The 19,293-nt window shown below is 35.8% G+C and overlaps 1 protein-coding gene across 21 annotated transcripts in view; it reads right to left on the reverse strand.

Annotated features, from left to right (window-relative positions):
* Positions 1-19,293, reverse strand: part of LDLRAD4 (low density lipoprotein receptor class A domain containing 4) — a 443,967-nt gene that overhangs the window by 306,602 nt on the left and 118,072 nt on the right. The window contains exon 1 of one of the 21 annotated variants that reach the window (XM_060613167.3): positions 2,970-2,990. The exons of the other annotated variants lie outside the window; for them this stretch is intronic. The gene's annotated coding sequence lies outside the window, so the exon portion shown is untranslated. Of the gene's footprint in view, positions 1-2,969; positions 2,991-19,293 lie in introns of those variants that run through there. 21 annotated transcript variants of the gene reach the window in all.

The raw sequence follows: 19,293 nt of genomic DNA on the forward strand, positions 1-19,293 counted from the left end.
TTCTGTCCATAAGAGACTCACTTTTGTGTGTGTGTGTGTGTGGGTGTGTGTGGGTGTGTGTTTGTTTTTAAGTTTATTTATTTACTTTGAGAGAGAAAGAAAAAGAGTGCATGTGGGAGGGACAGAAAGAGAGGAAGAGAGAGAATCCCAAGTAGGCTCTGCACTGTAAGCACAGAGCCCCATGTGGGGCTCAAAGTCAGATCCATGACCTGAGCAGAAATCAAGAGTTGGATGCTTAATTAACTGAGCCACCCAGGCACCCCCATAGGAAACTCACTTTGGATCTAAGGACATACACAGCTGAAAAATATTCCATGTAAATACTAATGAAAAGAAAGCAAGAGTGGGTATACAAATGAGACAAAAAAAGACACTAAGTCAAAAATTGTTACAATAAATAGAGAAGATAAACAAACCAAAAGGATGTAACAATTATAAACATATATGGAACAACATCAAAGCTCAAAAGTTCATGAAGCTATATTAACAGAATTAAAGAGAGAAATTAGACAGGTCTAAAATAATAGATTTCACTACCCCACCTTCAATAATGGATACAAAGAAGACCAATAAAGAAACTCAACATTACAACCAACAGCACCCTTAGCAGACATACACAAAACACTCCACCCAACAATAGCAGAATACACTTTTTACAAATGCACATGGAATATTCTTCATTACACAACATTTGTTAGAACACAGAAGAAGTCAATGAATTTTTAAAGACTGAAATCATGTAAAGTATCTTTTCAACCACAATGGAAAAAAAAATAGAAATCAATACCAGAAGGAAAAGTTAGATTCACAAACTTGAGGAACCTAAATAATATGCTCTTGTTTGGGTCAAAGAAAAAATCGTAAGAGAAATTAGAAAAGTTCTTCAGACAAATGAAAATAAAACACAACATACTAAAACATGAAATGCAGCAATGTTAAGACAGAAATTTATAGCTATAAACACTTATATTTTAAAAAATTTAGGGGCAGGGTACCTGGGTGGCTCAGTTGGTTAAGCATCTGATTTCAGCTTGGGTCATGATGTCATGGTTCATGAGTTCAAGCCCCATGTTGGACTCTGTGCTGACAGCTTGGAGCCTGCAGCCTGCTTTGGATTCTGTGTCTGTCTGTCTGTCTGTCTGTCTCTCTCTCTTCCCCTCCCCCACTTGCGCTCGCTCTCTCTCTCTCTCTCTCAAATATAGAAACTTAATTTTTTTTTTTTTTTTAAGATCTAGGAGCACCTGGGTGGCTCAGCCAGTTAAGTGTCTGACTCTTGGTTTCATCTCAGGTCATGATCTCACAGCTTCATGAGATCAAGCCCTGCAGCTGTGCTGGCAGCACAGAGACTGCTTAGAATTCTCTCTCTAGCCCTCTATCTCTGCCCCTCCCCTACTCACGCTGTCTCTGTCTCTCTCAAAATAAATAATAAACTTTAGAAAGATCTAAAATCATCAATATAACTTTACACCTTAAGGTACTAAAAAACAGAACAAATTAAACTCATAACTAGGAGAACAAAAAATAATAAAGATTAGAGATAAATGAAATAGAGAATAGAAAAACATTAAAGAAAAGTTAACAAAACCAAGAATGGATTCATTGAAAAGATCAACCAAATTTTCACACCTTTACCCAAGAAAAAAAAGAAAAGATTGATACTAAAATCAAAAGTGAATGTGGAAACACTACTCGTTTTACAGAAATAAAATTACATGCCACATAATAGACACCTAGATGGTATCCAATTGGATACCTAAATGGATTCCTAGAAATACATAACCCACAAAGACTGAGTCATGAAAATGTAAAAAATATGAAAAGACCTATAACAAGTAGGGCAACTGAATTAGTAATCAAAAAAAAACCTCTCATAAAGACCAGAACCAGATGTCTTCACTGGTGAATTCTACCAAACATTTAAAGAATTAACACTGATCCCTCTCAAACTCTTTTAAAATAATGAACATGAGCAAACACTTCTTAATTCATTCTATGAGATCAGAATTACTCTAATACCAACACCAGACAAAAACACTATAAGGAAACTATAGACCAATATCCCTTATAAACACTGATGCAAATTACCAGCAAACCAAGTTCAACAGCATATTAAAAGGATTATACAACATAATGCAGTAGGATTTATTCCTTGAATGTTAGAATTATTTGCATAATCAAAAATGATATCAAGGTAATATACTATGTTAACAAAATGAAGGATGAAAAACACATGATCATCTCAATTGATAGAGAAAAAAAGAATGACAAAATTCAACACTGCTCATGATAAAAACACTCAACAAACTAGGAACCGAAAGAAAACCCTGTAACATTATTGAGATCCATTTATGAAAAACCGCTAATATCATACTCAATGGTGAAAGACGGAAAGCTTTTCCTCTAATACTGGGATCAAGACAAGGATGCCTACTGTCACTATTTCTATTCAGTATAGTACTGTAAGTCCTAGCCAGAGCAATTTGGCAGGAAAAAGAAATACAAGGCATCCAAATTGGAAAAAATAAAATAAAATGATCTCTGTTCACAAATGAAATGATCTTATATGTAGAAAATCCTGAAGATTTTTCACAAACACAAATAAAAAAAGCCTGTTAGAACTGATAAGTGAATATGGTTAAGTTGCAGGATACAAAATCAACATGTAAAAATTTATACACTAAGAATGAACAATACAAAAAGGAAATTAACAAAACAATCCCATTTACAATAGCATCAAAAAGAATACAGAATACTCCTAAGCTGCAATGCAAAGGAGGCCCTGAAATAGGGAAAATAAAACTATCAAATGCCTCTGTCTTTCCTACCAAACTATGCTGCTATGTCACAGGTATTATAAATTAAGCATAAACAAAAGTTTTAACTATCTTATGAATTCTTCAGAAAGAATATCTTTTGCTTATCCAACCCCAAAGCAGACCAAAAAAAAAAAAAAAATCCCCTAGACTCACCAATGTCCTCTTCAGAAGAAACAAAGTCAATGGAAAGTATCATTTGAAAACACAACATACTAAAACATGAAATGCAGCAATGTTAAGACAGAAATTTATAGCTATAAACACTTATATTTTAAAAAATTAATCTTCCTTGTCTACTCTCCACCCTCAATCTCCCACAAATCTACCCAGCTAAAAACAAAAAAAAAAAAAAGCACATAAGCCAGAAATTGTGTATAGGGCCCATATGCACAAACAACTAAGTCTGATCCTAAGATGTCTTAAGAGTTAGCAATTAAGCATTTAAATACACAAATACACACACACACACACACACACACACACACACACACACACACGCATATCTATCTATCTATCTATCTATAGATACAGACATATATCTATATATAGATATATCTACAGATAGATATCTAGATACAGACATATATATCGTCTGTATCTATAGATAGATAGATAGATAGATAGATAGATAGATAGATAGATATCTACATATATAGAGAGGGGAGGGAGAGAGAGAGAGAAACAACCATTAATAACCTCTGAAAACTAAACTGTTCTTCACAGAAATATAAAGATGGAGAACATGGCAATTCAATTCTATTTTTACCAGAACCTTATCTTGACAAAGTAAACACATGTGTGAGAGTAACCTTTACACTCTCAGAAGCATTCACAAACAAATCCACAAATGCTATATTCAAGAAGGGCACAGCAGTGTTCAGGGCTGAGGATCCTGTCAGAGTCAACAGCAGCAATTACTGTTTTTAGATCTGTTTCAAAAAGTACAACCACCTTAAACTTGTGAAACTAGGAAAGATCAAAAAAGAAATCATATTTTACCCACTCATCCCTTCTCTCCAAAGGATGTCTGACTGGAGGTCGCCTTAAACAAAACAAAGGGAGAGCACATATTATATTAGTGAGTCTACTTCTAAAAAGGAATAATCAAGGTAGAATAGAAAGGAAGAATGATGGGTAATATAAAACATCATCGTGTTCAAAGAAGTTGCAAGAAAGACAGCAGAAGAAATAGACAGCCTTATCTATCTATAGTCTCCTTTTGGGGCCACAGAAAGATGGGGGGGGGGGGGAGGAATGGAAGGGAGGGAGGAAACTTGAAGCTGTAGAAGATCATGAAGTTCTTAATGTTCCAGTAAATTAAGCTTCAAAAATTTTCCAGGACCATTACTTGCTACTTAAAGGCACCTACCTCTGTGACAAATATCCAATGAGAGTAAGATTTCTTTGATCATATAACTACTCTCTGTTGTGAGTATACTTCCAAACCTGAGGACACATAAGGTTGTAGTGACAGAACATAAGCTAAATTTTAAACTTAATTTTGAATCCTCACTCTGCCTTTTGCTGGGTGGCAATTTTCAAGTTCCTTAACTTTCAAGAAACTATTATCCATATCCTTATCCATAATAATGGAAACAACAGAACTTTCTCCTCCTCTGGATATTAAACAAACACAAAAGACAATGAAAAAAAAGGTTACATGGAATTTTCAAACATTATTTTCCTTGCAACTAGGAGATAGGTGCAATCTACAGACTTCAAAATATCTGTAATAACTACCACAAGCAGGTGAGACTGGCCAGAAAGAAACAGGGGGAAGTGAAGAAAAGAAGCACAGAGAATTACAAACGACTCAGTGTTAGAAGATTCCAAGCATCATAAGTGAAAACATACTTGAAAAGGTGAAGAGCCCATCCTGAAGAACAAAAGCTATATCCTACATTTGCAACAATGGGTGCAAGAAATGGTAGGAGCCAGGTGGTAGCAGAAGCTCTCCAGGACTTACAAAGGTTCAAAGAATCAGAAGAGATGAGACTATTCAAAACATTTCACAGCTGGAAAAAAAAAATCTCATGAATGAGCCATATTTATTGGTAATAGCCCTATCTCTGTTGCAGCAGAGATGGAGGGAGGCTCTGGGTTGTGAAGCCTGGAAAGCTATACTGAAAGCTTCCCCATACCACAATACATCTTGAAAAAACCTGGATTCAGAAAGTCCAGTGTACTCAGTGATGAGTAGTAAAAAAAAAAGAACTGGAGAAGCAATAAAAAAGGTATTCTACAGAAAAAATGTAAAACCATAAAACTTATCAACAGACAAGGAATACTCCCTAGAATGTTGCCACAGATCAAAATAGTATCCAAATATTTTCCAAAATTTTTTTAAAACTTAACAAGGAAATCATCTCTATGAAAACCAAGGGGAAGGAAAAAGACTACAAAGTACAAACGGAAAAATTTAGGATAGATATGGTAAGAATCAAGAGGAAGGAAATAAAATATGGCTGGCAGAAATCAGAAAAGAAATTTTAGGGGAAGAAAAAAATCACAGAAATGAAAATAAATTTGAAATGAGCACAAAACAGAAAAGATACCTCAGAAAATAAAGGAAGGGGCAGAGGGTAGGGATTTAAAAAAGAAAAAAAAAACTGAACTGAAGAAAGACTTAAGAAGAATTGGGGAGAAAAAATGGCAGATTCTGAAAAATGGCAAATGAGATTCAACATATGTCTCTAAAATATTTTTAAAAGATAATAGAATGAAACAAATACTTAAAGACATGATTCAAGAAAATTTTCCTGAATACAAAGATACTTAAATGGATATAATGAAAGGACACACAAGGCAACCTATGTCACAAGGAAACTGACCCAGAATTGTCAACCATCAGGCATAACTTAGTAAAACTGGACATAACAAATTTGGACTTCCAAAATAAGAAAAAAATCTTTATGGCAGCTAGACAAAAAGAAAAAAGCCAAGTCACCTATCAGATGTAAACGCATTAATCTTGCCTGATAGTTCTTTACAATAATAGCCAATCTCATAAACCAGGAGAGTAAATCTTCCAAATACTTAAAATGCATAAGCAAATAAAGTATGAACCAAGGATTTCATATCCAGCTAGGTATTCCTTCAAGTACAAAGCCCACAAACTAATAGTTTTGTATACCTCAGAACTCAGGAACTATTGTCCCACTGAATCCAAGAGACAACTGGGAAAAAGAGCTGTCAAATTCATTTAACTGTAGAACTGAGATTAAAACAAATATAAAGATTAAAGGGATAAGCCAAAAGTAAATTTTATAATGTATGACAGTATAAAAATGATACAACCAGCAAAAATTGGGGCAGTAAAGAAGAAGCAGTAAAAGATGGTGGATATAATGTAATGTCACTGTTTGCCTAGTGGCTGAAACTCAAAAGATATCATTCAAGTGTAATGAAAAAAGTAATATGTATAAGCTTATCTAACAATACAAAGGGAAACACTATTAGACAATATGATTGACTAATATCAAGTACCAGAAGGGAAAGAGGGGTCAAAGAGGAAGAAAGATATAGGCTAAACAGCACTGCTCACTTTAGAAGTTTCTCTCAAACAAAAGAGAGGAGTAAAGGTATTTCATAAAGCTGTAATAAAAAAAATTACTACTAGAAAAAAACAATTATAAATAACAAAAATAAAACATAAAGTATAAAAAGACCCCATAATAAGACTTACAAAACTCTGAAAACAGAAACCATAAAATAATATGAAAGAACTCAAACAAAACATGTAAGCATAAACAGTAGGTCACATAATGAAGAAGACTTAAAGTAAACTATAAAAACAGAAAACATACAATGTAACAGAATTTATATCAAACATATCTATCATGTCAACAACAAGCTAAACTCCAAACTAAATAAGATTAACTCACCAAATAAAACTTATTCAGATGAGGTCATAAAGTAAAAATCAATTCATCCTCAGCAAAACAGAAATAGAGGGGAACTTCTTAAACTTGACACAGAACATCTACAAGAAACCTACAGCTAATATCCTACTTAATGGTGAGAAACTAAATTTCCTATTAAGATCAGAAACATGGCAATAATGTCCCCTCTCATCAACATCGTACTGAAGTCCTAGATAATGCAGTAAGACAAGAAAATAAAATAGAAGGTATATGATTGGGAAAGAAGACGTAAAACTGTCTTTTTTTTTAACAGATAACATGATTGCCTTACAGCAAATCCAAACAAATATAAACAAACAAACAAAAAAAAAAAAAACTCTTAAACCAAATGATTAAAGTAAGGGGGGGCCTGTGTGGCTCAGTCGGTTGAGCATCCAACTTCGGCTCAGGTCATAATCTCACAGTTCATGAGTTTGAGCCCCTCATTGGGCTCTGTGATGACAGCTCAGGGCCTGGAGCCTGCTTGGGATTCTGTGTCTCCCTGTCTCTCTGCTCCTCCTCAGCTTGCACTACGTCTGTCTGTCTCTCTCTCTCTCTCAAAAAAATAAATAAATAAACATTAAAAAAAAAACCCAAAAACCTTTAAAGTAAGGTTGCAAGATACAAGGTTAATACAAAAAAGTCAATCACCACCCTACTACCAATAATAAACAAGTGGAATTTGAAATTTAAAACAGTATCATTTAAACTAACACCTCCAAAAATGAAATTAGGTATAAATTTAACAAAATATGTACAAGATCTATAACAGAAAAACTCTGGTGAATGAAATTAAAGAAGTAGGTAAATCAAGAAATATTCCATGCTCATTGATAGGCATACTCAATGTTTTAAGATGTCAGTTCTTCCTAACATGATCTATGGATTCAATGAATAAAATCACAAGCTAGTTTGTGAAAATCAAAAAACTGATTCTAAAGTTTACATGGAGAGGCCAAAGAACCAGAATAGCCAACACAATACTGAAGGAGATGAACAAAATCAGAGGACAGACACTATCTGACTTTAAGACTTAGCATGATACTGATGAAAGCATGGATAGACAGATCAAAGGAACAGAATAAAGAGCCCAGACAGACCATTTAAATATAGTCAACTAATCTTTGACAGAAGAACAAAGGCAATACACTGGCAAAAAAGTAGTATTTTCAAGAAATGATGCAGGAAAAACTGAAAATCAACTTTGAAAAAAAAAAATCTAGACATAGACCTTATACTTTCCACAAAAGTTAACTCAAATTGGACCATAAACCTAAATGTAAAATGCCAAACTACAAAACTCATAGAAGGTAACATTTAGAGAAAATCTAGTTGACCTTGAGTATGGTGATGACTTTTGAATATAACACCAAAGTCACAATCCACCAAAGAAATAATTGATAAGCTAGACTTCGTTAAAATTTAAAACTTCTGCTCTATGAAAGACAATGTCAAAGGGATGAGAAAACAAGTCATACACTGGAAGAAAATATTGTGAAAGACATGTCTGATAAAGGATTGTTATCCAAAATATACAAAGAACTCTTAAAACTTGACAGTAAGAAACAAACCAACCTGACTAAAAAATGGGCAAAAGACCTGAGCAGACACTTCACCAAAGAAGATTCACAGATGGCAAATAAGCCTATGCAAAGAATGCTCCATATCTTAAGTCAAATTAAAATGAGGTATCACTACACATGATTGGAATAGCCAAAGCCCCAAACACTGACAACACCAAATATTGGTAGAGATATGGAATAATAGGAATTTTCATTTATTCCTGGAATGAATGCAAAATGATATAACCACTTTGAAAGACAGTCTAGTATGTCCTTACAAAATTAAACATACTCTTACTTTACAATCCAGCAACTGCACTCCTCAGTATAAACCCAAATGAATTGAAATCTTACATTCACACAAAAATCAGCACATGAATATTTACAGCAGCTTTATCCAACATCGCCAAAATTTGGAAGCAACCAAGATGTCCTTCAATAGATGAATATATAAATGAACTATGGTGCATCCACATAATGGATCATTAGTCATCACTAAAAGAAAACGTGATTTTCTTAAAGCCATGAAAAGACATGAAGAACTATCAATGCATATTACTAAATGGAAAAAAAAAGCCAACTTGAAGAGGGTACTTACTATAAGATTCCAACTTTATGACATTCTGGAAAAGGTAAAACTATGAAGACAATAACAGAATCAGTGCTTACCAAGGGTTGAAGAAGGGAGGAAAGAATAGGTAGAGCACAGAGGATTTTTAGGGCAGTAAAAATGTATACTATAATGGTAGATACACTTTATTACACATTTGTCAAAACACATAGAATGTATAAAACCAAAAATGGACCATAATGTAAACCATGGAGTTCTGTTGAAAATCACACACCGATGTAGGTTCATCAATTGTAATGAATATTCCACTCCACTATGGGATCCTGATAATGGAGCTGTGCTATATGGAGACAGGAAGTATATGGGAAATCTCTAACATTCACTCAATTTTCTGTGTACTTAAAACTGCTCTAAAAAAATCTATTTAAGGGGCACCTGGGTGGCTCAGTCTGTTGTGCGTCCGACTTCGGCTCAGGTCATGATCTCGCAGTTTGTGAGTTCGAGCCCCGCGTCAGGCTCTGTGCTGACAGATCAGAGCCTGGAGCCTGCTTCAGATTCTGTGTCTCCCTCTCTCTCTGCCCCTCCCCCGCTTGTGCTCTCTCTGTGTCTCTCAAAAATGAATAAATGTAAAAAAAAATTTTTTAATCTACTTAAAAAAAAATTCAACCCATAAAGGGTTGTTTTGCTCAACTTGAAAATATTTGAAATTTTGAATGAAATAAGTTTCTAGGAAAATATAACCATTTACCAAATTCATACCAAAGATGTATTAATTGACTGACTGCCACATAAAAAAAAAAAAAAGAGAAAGAAAGATGTCAAAAAGCTACCTGCTTAAATAGTGCCAAACCAGTTCCACTACAGTAGTCAATTATTTGCTCCAGAAGACAGAAAATAGAAACTATTTTTCATAAGAAGCAAATATAACATTTGATACCAAAACAAGTATACTATTCACTTACTACATTCAATTTAAAAATCATAAATCATTATCCAATATCAACTAAAAAGTGTAATATGATCAAGTGTCATTTATTTAGGAAACAAAAACATATTTTAATATCATACATTTATTATTATAATTAATTATATTGGTCACACTTAATAAAGAAACACAAGATACAAGGCTAGGAATAACACAAAGATACCTCCTACCACCAATACATTTAGTTAACACTGTACTGGAGGTACTAGCCAAAGTGATCTAATAATTGTCAGAAAAGAAACTGAAGACCCTGTTAAAAAATGGAAAACAGAAGGTAAATAATGGCTATTTGCAAATAAAATGACTGTATACCTGGAAATTCAAGAAAATGGTGGGAAATACTGCTACAAATAATCAGATCTTACTTAATCAGTAGCAATAAAAAAAAATATGTATCCAAATTAAATACCAGTAAGATTTATATATAGAAAACTTTAAAATGTAACTGATGGACAAAAAATAAGACCTGAACAAATGGAAAGATATACCATGATCTAGAAAAGACTCAACACCATAAAGATGTCAGTTCTCAAAAATGTATACTTTTATAATGATCCCAATAAAAAATACCCACTTTTTTTTCAACTACACAAGTTTGATTCTAAAGCTAAGATGGAAGGGGCACCCAGGTGGCTCAGTTGGTTGAGCGTACGACTTTGGCTTGGGTCGTAATCTCATGGTTTGTGGGTTCGAGCCCCACATCAGGCTCTGTGCTGACAGCTCAGAGCCTGGAGCCTATTTCGGATTCTGTGTGTGTGTGTCTCTCTCTGCCCCTCCCCTGCTTGTGCTCTTTCTCTCTCAAAAATAAGCATTAAAAAAACTTTAAGTTAAGATGGAAAAACAAAAAAATACAACCAAGGAAATTGGAGGGGAGTAGGAAACTATCAGATATTAACACACGAATAAAGACATAATAATTAATAGATTAATTAAATGAAGAACAATGAACAGAGATAGACCAATGAATTTATATAAAAAGTCCAAAACTAGATCCAAATACAAATGGTAATTTACCATATGATAAAGGTAGAATTTCAAATCAGTAACAAGTAGACTGTGCAATAAATGGTATTAGAATTGGGTAACTATCTGGAGGAAAAAAATGGATCAGTAATTTATACCACAGCAGGATATATCCAAATGGATGAAAGAATAAATTTTTTTAAGCCTTAAAATTAAAAGAATGCATGAGAAAATTCCTTTGTAACTTCAGAAGACCCTCCTAACTATGGTTCTAAAGCCAATAGTCACAAAAGAAAGATTTGATGGACAGATCTGACCACAGGAAATCAAAAATTTACACATGGAAGGGGGAAAAAAACGTAAGTAAAGTAAAATACAAATGAAAAAATGGAAGGAAATTTGTAATGCATATAACAGCAAAAAGGTTAACCCTTTTATTATATGAAGAGCCCCTAGAAATCAATTAAGAAAGATGACCAGGACTCTAGTATATTGCTAATTATGATGTAAATTGGTACAACCCTAAGGAAAAGCACTAGTACTAACTACTCAATATTTAAAATGCATACACTCAGGGAACCTGGGTGGCTCAATCATTTAGGTGTCTGACTTTGGCTCAGGTCATCATCTCATGGTTTGTGAGTTTGAGCCCCACATCAGGCTCTGCAGTGGCAGTACGGAGTCTGCTTAGGATTCTCTTTCTTTCTCTGTCTCTCCCAAATAAAAAAATTTTTAAAAATAAAATAAGTGCATATAATCTTAACCAGTTCCACTCTGGGAACACACCCTAGAGATGTACATTTACATGTAGGAAAATATGTATATATAAGATTATTCATGGGGCACCTGGGTGGCTCAGTCGGTTGAGTGTCCGACTTCGGCTCAGGTCATGATCTCGTGGTCCGTGAGTTTGAGCCCCGCATCGGGCTCTGTGCTGACCGCTCAGAGCCTGGAGCTTGTTTCAGATTCTGTGTCTCCCTCTCTCTCTGACCCTCCCCCGTTCATGCTCTGTCTCTCTCTGTCTCAAAAATAAATAAACGTTAAAAATTAAAAAAAAAAAAGATTATTCATTTTAGCATCATTTGTAATAATACTAAATGACGACATGCAAATAGACACTTATCTATTTATATGGCATTGAGTAAATAAATTCTGGTGTATCCAGTCAATACTATGAAGCTGTTAAAAAAGAATGAGGCCGGGGCATGTGGCTGGCTCTGTTGGAAGAACATGCAACTCTTGATCTTTGGGTGTCAGGGTCCTAAGTTCAAGCCCCAAGCTGGATGTAGAAATTACTTAAATAAAAACTTTTTTTAATTAAAAAAAAAAAAAAGAATGAGGCCATTCTCTGTGAACTGATATATGAGGATTTTCAAGATAAACTGTTAAGTGAAATAAAGCAAGGTGTGCATAGAATCCACAATTTGGCATAAAAGGTGAATAATAGCATATTGTATATTTGATTTATATGCTTAAAAATTTTAGGATGTGTATACAAGAAAATAAAATGGTTAAATACTGAGAAGTGGGAGAATTTGATGGATGGAGAATAAGGATGGGAAGGAAATTATTCAATAAATATGTTTTTGTATGCTTCTGAGCCATCTGACTACAAGGCATATTCCAAAAATTAAAGTTAAAAGTGAACACAATATATTCCACAGAGCTGTGAAAATATTAGAAAGACGAGTCCCTAACACAAAGAAGATGCTCAATAAATGTTAAGTTCTCCTGCTGTTAGCAGGATAAGGATAATACTACAAAGCATAGTAATGACAAGCCCAAAACCAAAGCAAGAGGGCCATGAAATGATGTTGGACTCTGGACATCCCATATGGAAACCCAGTGAGGCCTAGGAGTTGGAAAACACTTCTTTTTTTCCAACCCTGTGTTCCTCGGCTCTCTGGGCCATTTCAGAGATCCAGTTTCCAGCACCTTCAGTTTCTCATAATTCATTAGCCACTTCCTTCTCATTAAAGTGACAGGGTGCCTGGGTGTCTCAGTCAGTTAAACATCTGACTTCAGCTCAGGTCATGATCTCGTGGTCCAAGAGTTCAAGCCCCACGTTGGGCTCTGTGCTAACAGCTCAGAGCCTGGAGCCTGCTTTGGGATTCTGTGTCTCCCTCTCTCTCTGCCCTACCCCCACTCACACTCTGTGTCTCTCTCTCTTTCTTCCTCAAAAGTAAACATTAAAAAAGATCTTTTTAATAAAAAGTAAATAAATAAAATGAGCTCATGTCCCCCTATATTTAGAAACAAACTTTCCTGGGGGTGCCTGGGTGACTCAGTCAGTTAAGCATCCAACTTTGGCTCAGGTCACGATCTCACAGCTCATGAGTTCGAGTCCCGGGTTGGAGCTAGAGCACGCTTCAGATTCTGTAACTCTTGCATCTCTCTCTGCCTCTCCCCCACTCACGCTTGCTCGCTCTCTCTCAAAAAAAAAAAAAAATTTTTTTTAAATAAAAAAGAAGCATGCAGTCAATGTTAGTCACTGTTATTAAAAAAAAAAAAAAAAAACTTTCCTTCATTCTACTAGGCCATCTAGTACTATTTCCATTTGACACCAAAATCTTTAATTGAAAAAAGAAATGCAGGATGCCTGGGTGGCTCAATCAGTTAAGCATCTGACTCTTGGTCGTGACATCAAACCCGCATCAGGCTCCACACTGAACATGGAACCTGCTTGGGGTTCTCTCTCTCTCTCTCTCTCTCTCTCTCTCTCTCCCTCACTCTCTCCCTCACTCTCTCTCTCTCTGCCCCTCCCTCCACTCTTGCTCATGCTCTTTCTCTCTCTCTCTCAAAAAACAAAACAAAACAAAACAAAACAAAACAAAACAAAACAAATGCAAGCACCACAGGACAGGAAACCTCCTTTTTCTCCATCTTCCTCTTCCAACTTCCTTAAAATTTGGCTTTCATTTTGAAGACTTGACTAAACTTGCTCTTCATGATTCCCCTCTTGCCATGAGGACAACCTGTTCTCAGCCAGTCCTTATCCAATTTTAATCTTTCTACATGGTGATGCTGTTGCCAGTCCACTTCTTAAAAGTTCCTTCCTTAATTTCAGCAATACCATATTCTTCACTGATACAAGTACTTGTTATCAATTAAGGGTTAGACACTGTGTTCCAATAACCTCATACAGTAGGGTGACAATTCATGGGTTGATACTCACAAATGTTTAGAAAAGTGGTTCAATCACCATCATCATTGTTACTATCAGCATACTTATAGCATCATTTATTTAGAAGACAAGAGGATAACCAATCAGACTCAGGGAGATGAAGATCTACACCTAAGTCCTCAGCCCACAGATGAGAGTCAAACAGAAAAGCAATGGGCCCATAATAAAATGCTAACTTTTAAGGTAAAAGGGAGAATCACATATCAAAGAAGTAGTTCACTAATGACAGTAATAATGATGATGACAATGATGATGATAATACAGTGTCTACTGTACTATTATTATTGAAGCACTTGCTAGGTATGATAAGCTTTTTTTAATATATTGTCTCATTTAACCACATATAACCTCCTGAGGTATGTATTGCTATCCCCATTATACAGATGAGGATATTGAGATTTACTCCAAAGCACATGGAAATTTCAAGATGACTGAGTACTCAGCAGAGTTGAATGCAACAAGTAAGTCCAGCTGAACAGGCCTAAAAAGTATACAACATGATCTGCCAACATGAAGGTCACCATGAAAGCGATTTCAGTGAAGTGCACAGGAAGATGCTAAATTGCAAGCCACTAAAAAGTGAACAAGATGCGGGAAATAAAGACAGCCCTAACCATCCTTTAAGGAGGTGAACTACAAACAGAAGGACAAATTGGCCTACAGGGTGGGGGGCTAGGGGTTGTGTCAGTTATTGGTTTGGGATCTGGGGTGCCACTGGGTTGAGCTGGGTTTGGTGGAGTTGGGGTTTTTTTGGGGGGAGGGGTGTTTGCTTGTTTGTTTGTTTTTAAGTAGGCTTTATGCCCAGTGCAAAGGCCAATGCAGAGCCTGAACTAATGACCCTGAGATCAACACCTGAGAAGAGATCAATAATCATAAACTTAACCCACTTAACCTAATGAACCACCAGGGGCCTCAGGGTGGTGTTTTGATTAGAGTATTTTGTAGGCTTACTGCACTCTCCAGATCTTCCATCTCGGTCTTCTCTCAGTCCTCTTTGCTGGTTCAAAGACCTAACATCAACCTCCCACAGATATCCATACCTGTTATTTCAAGTCTCACTTTGCATGATAGGGACTCAAGGTTTGAGACCATTGGCTGGGTTCCAGGCTAGCCCTTCCAAGTGGCCTAGTAACATGCGCCTGGTTGTCCCACCTTCACCTCAAAATCAAAATGCTCAAACCTGAAGCCAGCACTGAAACCCACGAGTCTGTTCCTTTTCCATCTTCCCCAATTTCTGTCACTGTTCTTTATATATTGTAGGTGCTCAACAAATACTAAGTAAATCATTTCTAAACCTTGTTCCCTCAAAAATACACTGCGCCCAATGTGGTTAGTGGAGCTAAAGGTATACAATTCTTTTTCAAGATATGGCATGTGAGCTCTGACAACTTTTAAAAGATTACATCATTACCTGAACCTAAGTCTTTCCTTCTTTATTATAAATGGACACTAAGGAACAATATCAATACAAAGAGGTTAATAAAATATTCAAAAGTAGTCACTGGAAACCCTATGTCCCATATACATTTAACATCATTCCCAAGAAATCTGACCCCATATGCTAAATATTTTACATCTTATCAGAAATGGAATCCTCTTTTTTGCTGATACACAATTAAGAAACAATTCCAATCATACAACTAAAGTAGAATCAAATATTCATCTCAGTATATCCATGAAAGTATAAATGCTACAATTTATAACAATATAATACATTACCAGAAGTTTCTGTTTATGGTGATATATTAAGATATTTTCATGAAATGTATTTAAACACCCCAAGAAAGCTTACATGGTAAAAGCACCTCACAATTTTTTATTTCTCCTAACTAAATATAAAGAAAGGCATACAATTCAGATCCTTTAAAATCCACATACAAATCATCCACCAAAAAATAATAACAAAAAAAATTGAGATTAAGGTAGCTTAACAAAACTGGTACAACAAACAAGGTGTTTCAGCAGTTTTTTAAGTTTACTTATTTTGAGAAACAGGGCGAGAACATGAACAGGGAAGGGGCAGAAAGAGAGGGAGAGAAAGAATCCCAAGCAGGTTCCCTGCTGTCAGCACAGAGCCTGACACAGGGCTTGATCTCATGAACCATGAGATCATGACCTAAACTGAAATCCAGAGTCAGAAGCTTAACCAACTGAGCCACCCAGGGGCCCCAAGTTGTTTCAGTATTAAGCCATATTGGAGCCTGAAGCAAAAGGATAACAGCAATACTAACCTTGTGTCTATTTAAAATTTTAATATTTTGTTCATCATGGGCTTTGGTCATAATTTTGATTTTTTAAAATATTCTTTATCTTGACCACTAATAATAAACTTTTGGTACCTTCTTAAAGTTGGTACCTGACTCTAGTCCTGGCTGTTGATACATGATTTAAGGGGGTGAAAAAAAAGAGCAAAGAGCACTAACATATTGTATTTCCTGCTTAGGATACAAAAATGATCTACTTATATAGCCCTTGTACCTTTGCATTAAATTGCCATTTAAAGACATCCATCCCTCTCCTAATTGCTGGTCCTGCCATTTTACACAGTACAAGTTCTCACTTCTAGGAGCTTATAATAAAAAAGGAACATCACTAGTAGAAGCAAACACACAAAGAACATGTAGTCAGAAAAACAAAAATGCACAGAGATATATGTCTTAAAAAAACATTCTCTCTTTTTTTTAATATGAAATTTATTGTAAAATTGGTTTCCATGCAATACCCAGTGCTCATCCCAACAGGTACCCTCCTCAATGCCCATCATCCACTTTCTCCTCCCTCCCACCCCCCATCAACATTCAGTTTGTTCTCAGTTTTTAAGAGTCTCTTATGCTTTGGCTCCCTCCCTCTCTAACTTCTTTTTCCTTCCCCTCCCCCCTGGTCTTCTGTTAAGTTTCTCAGGATCCACATAAGAGTGAAAATATATGGTATCTATCTTTCTCAGTATGACTTATTTCACTTAGCATAACACTCTCCAGTTCCATCCACATTGCTACAAAAGGCCAGATTTCATTCTTTCTCATTACCACGTAGTATTCCATTATGTATATAAACCATAGTTTCTTTATCCATTCATCAGTTGATGGGCATTTATGCTCTTTCCATAATTTGGCTATTGTTGAAAGTGCTACTATAAACATTGGGGTACAAGAGCCCCCATGCATCAGCACTCCTGTATCCCTGGGGTAAATTCCTAGCAGTGCTATTGCTGGGTCATAAGATAGATCTATTTTTAATTATTTGAGGAACCTCCACACTGTTTTCCAGAGTGGCTGCACCAATTTGCAGTCCCACCAACAGTGAAAGAGGGTTCCTGTTTCTCCACATCCTCTCAAGTATCTATAGTGTCCTGATTTGTTCATTTTAGCCACTCTGGCGTGAGGTGATATCTCAGTGTGGTTTTGATTTGTATTTCCCTGATGAGGAGTGACATTGAGCATCTTTTCATGTACTTCTTGGCCATGTGGATATCTTCTTTAGAAAAGTGTCTGTTCATGTCTTCTGCCCATTTCTTCACTGGATTATTTGTTTTTCAGGTGTGGGGTTTGGTGAGTTCTTTATAGATTTTGGATACTAGCCCTTTGTCTGATATGTCATTTGCAAATATCTTTTCCCATTCCGTCGGCTGCCTTTTAGTTTTGTTGATTGTCTCCTTTGCAGTGCAGAAACTTTTTATCTTGATGAGGTACCAATAGTTCATTTTTGCTTTTAATTCCCTTGCCTTTGGGGATGTGTCAAGTAAGAAATTGCTACGGCTGAGGTCAGAGAGGTTTTTTCCTGCTTTCTCCTCTAGGGTTTTGATGGTTTCCTGTCTCACATTCGGGTCCTTTATCCATTTTGAGCTTATTTTTGGGAATGGTGTAAGAAAGTGGTCTAATTTCATTCTTCTGCATGCTGCTGTCCAGTTCTCCCAGCACCATTTGTTAAAGAGACTGTCTTTTTTCCATTGGATGTTCTTTCCTGCTTTGTCAAAGATTAGTTGGCCATCTAATTCTGGGTTCTCTATTCCACTGGTCTATGTCTGTTTTTTACATGACACACATTTACATTATCCAAAAACAATCTGGAAGGTATAATGTTAAATACAAAAAGCAAGAGCCATTTTTCAAAAGCAGGTTTGAAATAAATTCCTTTTATTAAAAAACAAGAATTCAAATACAAAAATGCAATTTTTCGCAGAGTATTTTTGGAAATAAAGTCACTGTTATAATTATCCAAAGCCAACAGCTGTAAAATTGTATGGAAAAGACTAGAAAAGAGAAGACACAAAGAAACTAATTCAGAGCTATAAACAACCACTTAAAATTTGAGGGCAATTAATAGAGTACAAAAGAGAATAATTAAATAGCCACTAAAAGCCAGACAAACTATGGCTTTTATGAATCATGCAGTCATAGAAACAGGTTTTGAAAATGTCTGCTACTACATCTGAGATCACCAAGTAGTAACTTTCAAAGAAGGAAGCTAAAGAGGGAACCAAATAATAAACAGATTTCTGTGGTGAAAAGCAGTTCCTAAGCACGCAGACTCAGAGATTCAGGGGTAGAAAATAAACCTGCTCTTCAATGAACTACCTGTTAGGCCAGGTAACAAATGGGGAGCTAAATCTCTCATAACCCTAAAGGAAGCTCAGGATGAAAATTAACTACCTTCTGCTTGCTGACTTTATAAACATGCAGGGAGAAAGGGGGACAAAAGATTGCTTCGAAAAGAAGCTGCGAAATCAAGTATCTCAAATTATGCTCTCCTTACAGAGCTCATTTTGGCTCACTAAAATACTGTGTTTACTCCTGCCTCCAATTTACTTTTCCCTGCTCCCACTAATTTATCAGAAATCATTTTATCCACAGACACAGGCAAGGCTTCACAGGTCCAGTAACAGAGAAGGGTCAAGTCCTAAAGGATTCAATACAGGACAGGACCCAAAACCATTCCTACTGAGCTATATAATGCTGAGCTTTACATTTGAATACAGTCCACCTGATGCTGTGGGCATTCACACTATGTCAAAGGAAACACTGAAGTCAAGAAACATCTCAAACTCAGAATTACCCTACTTCTCACCCTAGTTTACCCCTTCCTGCCATGTTACCACCTGGCAGCAGTATTCCTCAAGCCTTGACTGTTCATCAGATGAGAATTACAAAAACAGATTTTTCACCTCCATAAAAAGAAGAGGTTTCCAAAATTAGAACTGTCCAGAAATAGGATTATGCTCCCTACTTAGGTGGTGAATTCTCTGATACTAAAAGAGTTCAAGCACGGTCAAGGGTAACCACTCGTCAGAGTTCAACTGCAGAAAACTAACTA

Source organism: Panthera onca, chromosome D3 (genome assembly GCF_046562875.1).
Source record: "Panthera onca isolate mPanOnc1 chromosome D3, mPanOnc1 haplotype 2, whole genome shotgun sequence".
Taxonomy (NCBI): Eukaryota; Metazoa; Chordata; class Mammalia; order Carnivora; family Felidae; genus Panthera; species Panthera onca.